The sequence below is a fragment of the Rutidosis leptorrhynchoides genome, chromosome 4, assembly GCF_046630445.1.
Source record: "Rutidosis leptorrhynchoides isolate AG116_Rl617_1_P2 chromosome 4, CSIRO_AGI_Rlap_v1, whole genome shotgun sequence".
Classification (NCBI taxonomy): domain Eukaryota; kingdom Viridiplantae; phylum Streptophyta; class Magnoliopsida; order Asterales; family Asteraceae; genus Rutidosis; species Rutidosis leptorrhynchoides.
The window spans coordinates 39,020,945-39,029,746 of NC_092336.1; positions in this window are offsets into that span (position 1 = coordinate 39,020,945).

An 8,802-nucleotide genomic window follows, 5' to 3' on the forward strand; every position below is an offset into this window, starting at 1 on the left:
TAATCATCCAAGATCAAGAAACCTTTGTTACTTACAGTAGGTTATATTTCTAATACAAGTTAATAATCATATTCAAACTTTAATTCAATTTCTATAACAATAACAATCTTATTTCGAGTGGAAATCTTACTTGAATTTTTTTCGTGTCATGATTCTGCTTCAAGAACTTTCAAGCCATCCAAGGATCCTTTGAAGCTAGATCTATTTTTCTCATTTCTAGTAGGCTTATCCAAGGAACTTTAGGTAGTAATGATGTTCATAACATCATTCGATTCATACATATAAGACTATCTTATTCGAAGGTTTAAACTTGTAATCACTAGAACATAGTTTGGTTAATTCTAAACTTGTTCGCAAATAAAAGTTAATCCTTCTAACTTGACTTTTAAAATCAACTAAACACATGTTCTATATCTATATGATATGCTAACTTAATGATTTAAAACCTGGAAACACGAAAAACATCGTAAAATCAGATTTACGCCGTCGTAGTAACACCGCGGGCTGTTTTGGGTTAGTTAATTAAAAACTATGATAAACTTTGATTTAAAAGTTTTTATTCTGAGAAAATGATTTTTATTATGAACATGAAAGTATATCCAAAAATTATGGTTAAACTCAAAGTGGAAGTATGTTTTCTAAAATGGTCATCTAGACGTCGTTCTTTCGACTGAAATGACTACCTTTACAAAAACAACTTGTGACTTATTTTTCCGACTATAAACCTATACATTTTCTGTTTAGATTCATAAAATAGAGTTCAATATGAAACTATAGCAATTTGATTCACTCAAAACGGATTTAAAATGAAGAAGTTATGGATAAAACAAGATTGGATAATTTTTCTCATTTTAGCTACGTGAAAATTGGTAACAAATCTATTCCAACCATAACTTAATCAACTTGTATTGTATATTATGTAATCTTGAGATACCATAGACACGTATACAATGTTTCGACCTATCATGTCGACACATCTATATATATTTCGGAACAACCATAGACACTCTATATGTGAATGTTGGAGTTAGCTATACAGGGTTGAGGTTGATTCCAAAATATATATAGTTTGAGTTGTGATCAATACTGAGATACGTATACACTGGGTCGTGGATTGAATATTATCGATTTATTTCTGTACATCTAACTGTGGACAACTAGTTGTTGGTTACTAACTGTAGTGACCCGAACTTTTCCATGTTTATATATATTAATTGAGATTGATATTTACATGATTAAATGTTTCCAACATGTTAAGCAATCAAACTTGTTAAGACTTGATTAATTGAAATATGTTTCATATAGACAATTGACCACCCAAGTTGACCGGCGATTCACGAACGTTAAAACTTGTAAAAACGACATGACGATATATATATATGGATATACATATGGTTAACATGAGATTATGATAAGTAAGTATCTCCATAAGTTTATTAACAATGAGTTATATACATATAAACAAGACTACTAACTTAAGGATTTCGAAACGAGACATATATGTAACGATTATCGTTGTAACGACATTTAAATGTATATATATCATATTAAGATATATTAATATATCATAATATCATGATAATATAATAATTTAACATCTCATTAGATATAATAAACAATGGGTTAACAACATTAATTGAGATCGTTAACTTAAAGGTTTCAAAACAACACTTACATGTAACGACTAACGATGACTTAACGACTCAGTTAAAATGTATATACATGTAGTGTATTTAGATGTATTAAAATACTTTTGGAAGACTTCAAGACATATATCAAAACACTCATACTTAACGAAAATGGTTACAGTTACTTTCCCATTCTTTTCTTTCATCAAGAATTCTAGTCGTATTCTTACCCGTATTATACACAGCTTCAAAACGTACTTACTATGGGTATATACCAATAGGAACTAGCATGGGATTCCACTCTTGATTATGTCATGTATGACTAATCAATTTTAACTTCTACCATGAGCTAGTCAACTAACTAGAACTCCTTTTAACCCCACTCACCACTCACCAATTACCACTCATCATTCACTCCATTTTACTTCCAATTCTCTTTCTAATTCTCTCTCAACACACACACACTATTATGAACGTATTTTTCCAGTAGTTAATCATCATCTTCATCAAAAATCACTTCAAGAATCAAGCTATAATCTTCATAGGAAGAACACTTCAAGAACACTTCAAAAATCCCTTCAAGTTTACTAATTTACTTCCAAGCTTTCTAATCCATTCCAAGTAATCATCTAAGATCAAGAAACCTTTGTTATATACAGTAGGTTATCTTTCTTATTCAAGGTAATATTCATATTCAAACTTTGATTCAATTTCTATAACTATAAACTATCTTAATTCGAGTAAAAATCTTACTTGAACTTGTTTTTGTGTCATGATCCTACTTCAAGAACTTTCAAGCCATCCAAGATCCTTTGAAGCTAGATCATTTCTTGTCACTTCCAGTAGGTTTACCTACTAAACTTGAGGTAGTAATGATGTTCATAACATCATTCGATTCATATATATAAAACTATCTTATTCGAAGGTTTAAACTCGTAATCACTAGAACATAGTTTAGTTAATTCTAAACTTGTTCGCAAACAAAAGTTAATCCTTCTAACTTGACTTTTAAAATTAACTAAACACATGATCTATATCTATATGATATGCTAACTTAATGATTTAAAACCTGGAAACACGAAAAACACCGTAAAACCGGATTTACGCCGTCGTAGTAACACCGCGGGCTGTTTTGGGTTAGTTAATTAAAAACTATGATAAACTTTGATTTAAAAGTTGTTATTCTGAGAAAATGATTTTTATTATGAACATGAAACTATATCCAAAAATTATGGCTAAACTCAAAGTGGAAGTATGTTTTCTAAAATGGTCATCTAGACGTCGTTCTTTCGACTGAAATGACTACCTTTACAAAAACGACTTGTAATTTATTTTTCCGACTATAAACCTATACTTTTTCTGTTTAGATTCATAAAATAGAGTTCAATATGAAACCATAACAATTTGATTCACTCAAAACGGATTTAAAATGAAGAAGTTATGGGTAAAACAAGATTGGATAATTTTTCTCATTTTAGCTACGTGAAAATTGGTAACAAATCTATTCCAACCATAACTTAATCAACTTGTATTGTATATTATGTAATCTTGAGATACCATAGACACGTATACAATGTTTCAACCTATCATGTCGACACATCTATATATATTTCGGAACAACCATAGACACTCTATATGTGAATGTTGGAGTTAGCTATACAAGGTTGAGGTTGATTCCAAAATATATATAGTTTGAGTTGTGATCAATACTGAGATACGTATACACTGGGTCATGGATTGATTCAAGATAATATTTATCGATTTATTTCTGTACATCTAACTGTGGACAACTAGTTGTAGGTTACTAACGAGGACAGCTGACTTAATAAACTTAAAACATCAAAATATATTAAAAGTGTTGTAAATATATTTTGAACATACTTTAATATATATGTATATATTGTTATAGGTTCGTGAATCAACAGTGGCCAAGTCTTACTTCTCGACGAAGTAAAAATCTGTGAAAGTGAGTTATAGTCCCACTTTTAAAATCTAATATTTTTGGGATGAGAATACATGCAGGTTTTATAAATGATTTACAAAATAGACACAAGTACGTGAAACTACATTCTATGGTTGAATTATCGAAATCGAATATGCCCCTTTTTATTAAGTCTGGTAATCTAAGAAATAGGGAACAGACACCCTAATTGACGCGAATCCTAAAGATAGATCTATTGGGCCTAACAAACCCCATCCAAAGTACCGGATGCTTTAGTACTTCGAAATTTATATCATATCCGAAGGGTGTCCCGGAATGATGGGGATATTCTTATATATGCATCTTGTTAATGTCGGTTACCAGGTGTTCACCATATGAATGAGTTTTATCTCTATGTATGGGATGTGTATTGAAATATGAAATCTTGTGGTCTATTGTTACGATTTGATATATATAGGTTAAACCTATAACTCACCAACATTTTTGTTGACGTTTAAAGCATGTTTATTCTCAGGTGAATATTAAGAGCTTCCGCTGTTGCATACTAAAATAAGGACAAGATTTGGAGTCCATGTTTGTATGATATTGTGTAAAAACTGCATTCAAGAAACTGATTTCGATGTAACATATTTGTATTGTAAACCATTATGTAATGGTCGTGTGTAAACAGGATATTTTAGATTATCATTATTTGATAATCTACGTAAAGCGTTTTAAACCTTTATTTATGAAATAAAGGTTATGGTTTGTTTTAAAAATGAGTGCAGTCTTTGAAAAACGTCTCATATAGAGGTCAAAACCTCGCAGCGAAATCAATTAATATGGAACGTTTTTAATCAATAAGAACGGGACATTTCAGTTGGTATCCGAGCGTTGGTCTTAGGGAACTAGAATTTTACATTAGTGTGTCTTATCGAGTTTGTTAGGATGCATTAGTGAGTCTGGACTTCGACCGTGTTTACTTGAAAAATGATTGCTTAACAAATTTTGTTGGAAACTATATATTTTTAACATGTGAATATTATGTGATATATTAATCTCTTAAAGCGTTTGATATTATGTGATAGATGTCTACCTCTAGAACAAGTCCCATTGACTCACCTAATAATAATGAAGAGTCAAATGTAAATTGGAATGATTCGTGGACTGATTCACAAGTTCCCAAAGAGGAACCGGAAGAAGAGTCGGAACCGGAAGAAGAATCGGAACCGGAAGAAGAATCGGAACCGGATGAAGAAATAGAACCGGTGGGGGAAATAATAAAACGGTTAAGTAAAATAAAATCCTCAACCAACCAACCAAGGTTAATTATGGTCAATGGTGTTTTCGCTAAGGAAGCAAAATATTGGGAGGATTACCAATTCTCCGATGAATCGGATTCTGACGAGAATTCCGATGATGTTATAGAAATTACCCCAACTGAATTTAAAAAGGCAAAAGAAAATAATAAGGGAAAGGGCATAAAAATAGAGAAATCTAATTCCAACCCCGATGAACTTTATATGTATCGTCAACCCCCGAAGTCCTTAAGTTGTAACAATGACCCGGGAACCTCTAAACCACCAGGTTTTTCTAAACCAATGTGGAAAACGACGGCTCGTATTAGGGGAACATCATATATCCCTAGAAACTTGGCAAAACGAACCAAAACCGAAGAAGAAGAAACAAGCGAGTCGGAATAAGATAGTTGTATTCGTGTGGTGTAATATATGTAATATAGTGTGCTTATGCTTTATGATATATGTAAAATTTGCTTGTATTAATAAGTATTTTTTTTTATGAATCTAACTCTTGTCTATTTTACAGTATAAAAACACAAAATGGATAGACAACCCAATATTTTAAGAGACCTACCCGGAGACATGATTGATGAAATATTGTCTAGAGTCGGTCAGAATTCTTCGGCACAACTATTTAAGGCGAGATCAGTTTGTAAGACATTCGAAGAACGTTCCAAGAGTGCCTTGGTTTATAAAAGGCTTTCGTTCGAAAGATGGGGGATATCACATTGGGAAATCCATAAGTTACGATGTGTTTACTTTGACGCATATATTGCGGGGAACCCAAATGCTATTTTACGCAATGGGTTAAGAAATTATTTGACTCAATATATCCGAATATTGGACTTCGTGATTTAGAAAAAGCGGCTAACATGCAACATAAAGAAGCATGTTATGCTTACGGATTAGTAATGTTCGCTTCTCACCAAAGTGAGAACAAGAACATCGGCCTACAACTATTAAACAAAACGTTCCCACAAGTGACGGAGTCGGTAATTGGGGTAAGAAATGAGGTTTTTAGATTGTTACGGGACTGTTGGACATTACGTAACCCTCGTCCCTTTGACAACGTTACAACACACTGTCTTATCAACGGCCATAACGGTTATGTTCCACAAGACCAAGGATGGGAAGTAGTCCTAGTAAAACCAGAATGCATGACTTGTTTCTGGACGTATGAATTACGTGTCTTTATTGCCTTTGCTGAACGACTTGTGTACTAGCTAGAATTATCTTCACAACTATCTTGTATCAAAGTTATTGTGTGCTATATTTCATGCTTTATGTAAAATAAGCGGTATTGTAAGTTTGTAAAATATTGTATAAAAGTTTGAACGCGAAATATTATTATTATCAGTTTTTCATATAGAATTGTAGTAGTTGAATTGTATATTAGCTACTAAGTATGAACTTAACGGGTAGGTACTACCCGAATTTAAATTTATAAAACGCTAATATGAAGAAAAAGCTTTTATAAATGAGTTCATATTATGCTACGAAATACTATTAACTACTCTTAATATTCTGTATGATTAACTTGTTCCATTTGACTATTTTGAAGGAAATGGCGCCGACTACTCGACACACCGTGAATATGAATGAAGAGGAATTCCGTACTTTTCTAGCTTCAAACATAGTCGCAGTACAGGCTGCGCTACATACCAACAATAACCTTGGATCTAGCAGTACAGGAAATCGTGTAGGATGCACCTACAAAGAATTCACTGCCTGCAAACCTTTGGAATTTGATGGAACCGAAGGACCGATCGGATTGAAACGGTGGACCGAGAAGGTCGAATCGGTGTTTGCCATAAGTAAGTGTACTGAAGTGGACAAAGTAAAGTACGCTACGCATACCTTTACAGGTTCTGCGTTAACATGGTGGAATACCTATCTAGAGCAAGTGGGACAAGACGATGCGTACGCACTACCGTGGTCAGCATTCAAGCACTTGATGAACGAGAAGTACCGTCCCAGAACCGAGGTCAATAAGCTCAAGACAGAACTTAGAGGGTTACGAACCCAAGGATTTGATATTACCACGTACGAAAGACGATTCACAGAATTGTGCCTATTGTGTCCGGGAGCATTCGAAGATGAGGAAGAGAAGATCGACGCGTTTGTGAAAGGATTACCGGAAAGAATCCAAGAAGATATAAGTTCACACGAGCCCGCCTCCATACAACAGGCATGTAGAATGGCTCACAAACTAGTGTGTAGTGACCCGAACTTTTCCATGTTTATATATATTAATTGAGATTGATGTTTACATGATTAAATGTTTCCAACATGTTAAGCAATCAAACTTGTTAAGACTTGATTAATTGAAATAGGTTTCATATAGACAATTGACCACCCAAGTTGACCGGTGATTCACGAACGTTAAAACTTGTAAAAAAACTATATGATGACATATATATGGTTATATATATAGTTAACATGATATTATGATAAGTAAACATATCATTAATTATATTAACAATGAACTACATATGTAAAAACAAGACTACTAACTTAATGATTTTGAAACGAGACATATATGTAACGTTTATCGTTGTAACGACATTTAATGTATATATATCATATTAAGAGATATTCGTACATCATAATATCATGATAATATAATAATTTAAAATCTCTTTTGTTATTATAAACATTGGGTTAACAACATTTAACAAGATCGTTAACCTAAAGGTTTCAAAACAACACTTACATGTAACGACTAACGATGACTTAACGACTCAGTTAAAATGTATATACATGTAGTGTTTTAATATGTATTTATACACTTTTGAAAGACTTCAATACACTTATCAAAATACTTCTACTTAACAAAAATGCTTACAATTACATTCTCGTTCAGTTTCATCAACAATTCTACTCGTATGCACCCGTATTCGTACTCGTACAATACACAGCTTTTAGATGTATGTACTATTGGTATATACACTCCAATGATCAGCTCTTAGCAGCCCATGTGAGTCACCTAACACATGTGGGAACCATCATTTGGCAACTAGCATGAAATATCTCATAAGATTACAAAAATATGAGTAATCATTCATGACTTATTTACATGAAAACAAAATTACATATCCTTTATATCTAATCCATACACCAACGACCAAAAACACCTACAAACACTTTCATTCTTCAATTTTCTTCATCTAATTGAACTCTCTCAAGTTCTATCTTCAAGTTCTAAGTGTTCTTCATAAATTCCAAAAGTTCTAGTTTCATAAAATCAAGAATACTTTCAAGTTTGCTAGCTCACTTCCAATCTTGTAAGGTGATCATCCAACCTCAAGAAATCTTTGTTTCTTACAGTAGGTTATCATTCTAATACAAGGTAATAATCATATTCAAACTTTGGTTCAATTTCTATAACTATAACAATCTTATTTCAAGTGATGATCTTACTTGAACTTGTTTTCGTGTCATGATTTTGCTTCAAGAACTTTGAGCCATCCAAGGATCCATTGAAGTTAGATCCATTTTTCTCTTTTCCAGTAGGTTCATCCAAGGAACTTAAGGTAGTAATGATGTTCATAACATCATTCGATTCATACATATAAAGCTATCTTATTCGAAGGTTTAAACTTGTAATCACTAGAACATAGTTTAGTTAATTCTAAACTTGTTCGCAAACAAAAGTTAATCCTTCTAACTTGACTTTTAAAATCAACTAAACACATGTTCTATATCTATATGATATGCTAACTTAATGATTTAAAACCTGGAAACACGAAAAACACCGTAAAACCGGATTTACGCCGTCGTAGTAACACCGCGGGCTGTTTTGGGTTAGTTAATTAAAAACTATGATAAACTTTGATTTAAAAGTTGTTATTCTGAGAAAATGATTTTTATTATGAACATGAAACTATATCCAAAAATTATGGTTAAACTCAAAGTGGAAGTATGTTTTCTAAAATGGTCATCTAGACGTCGT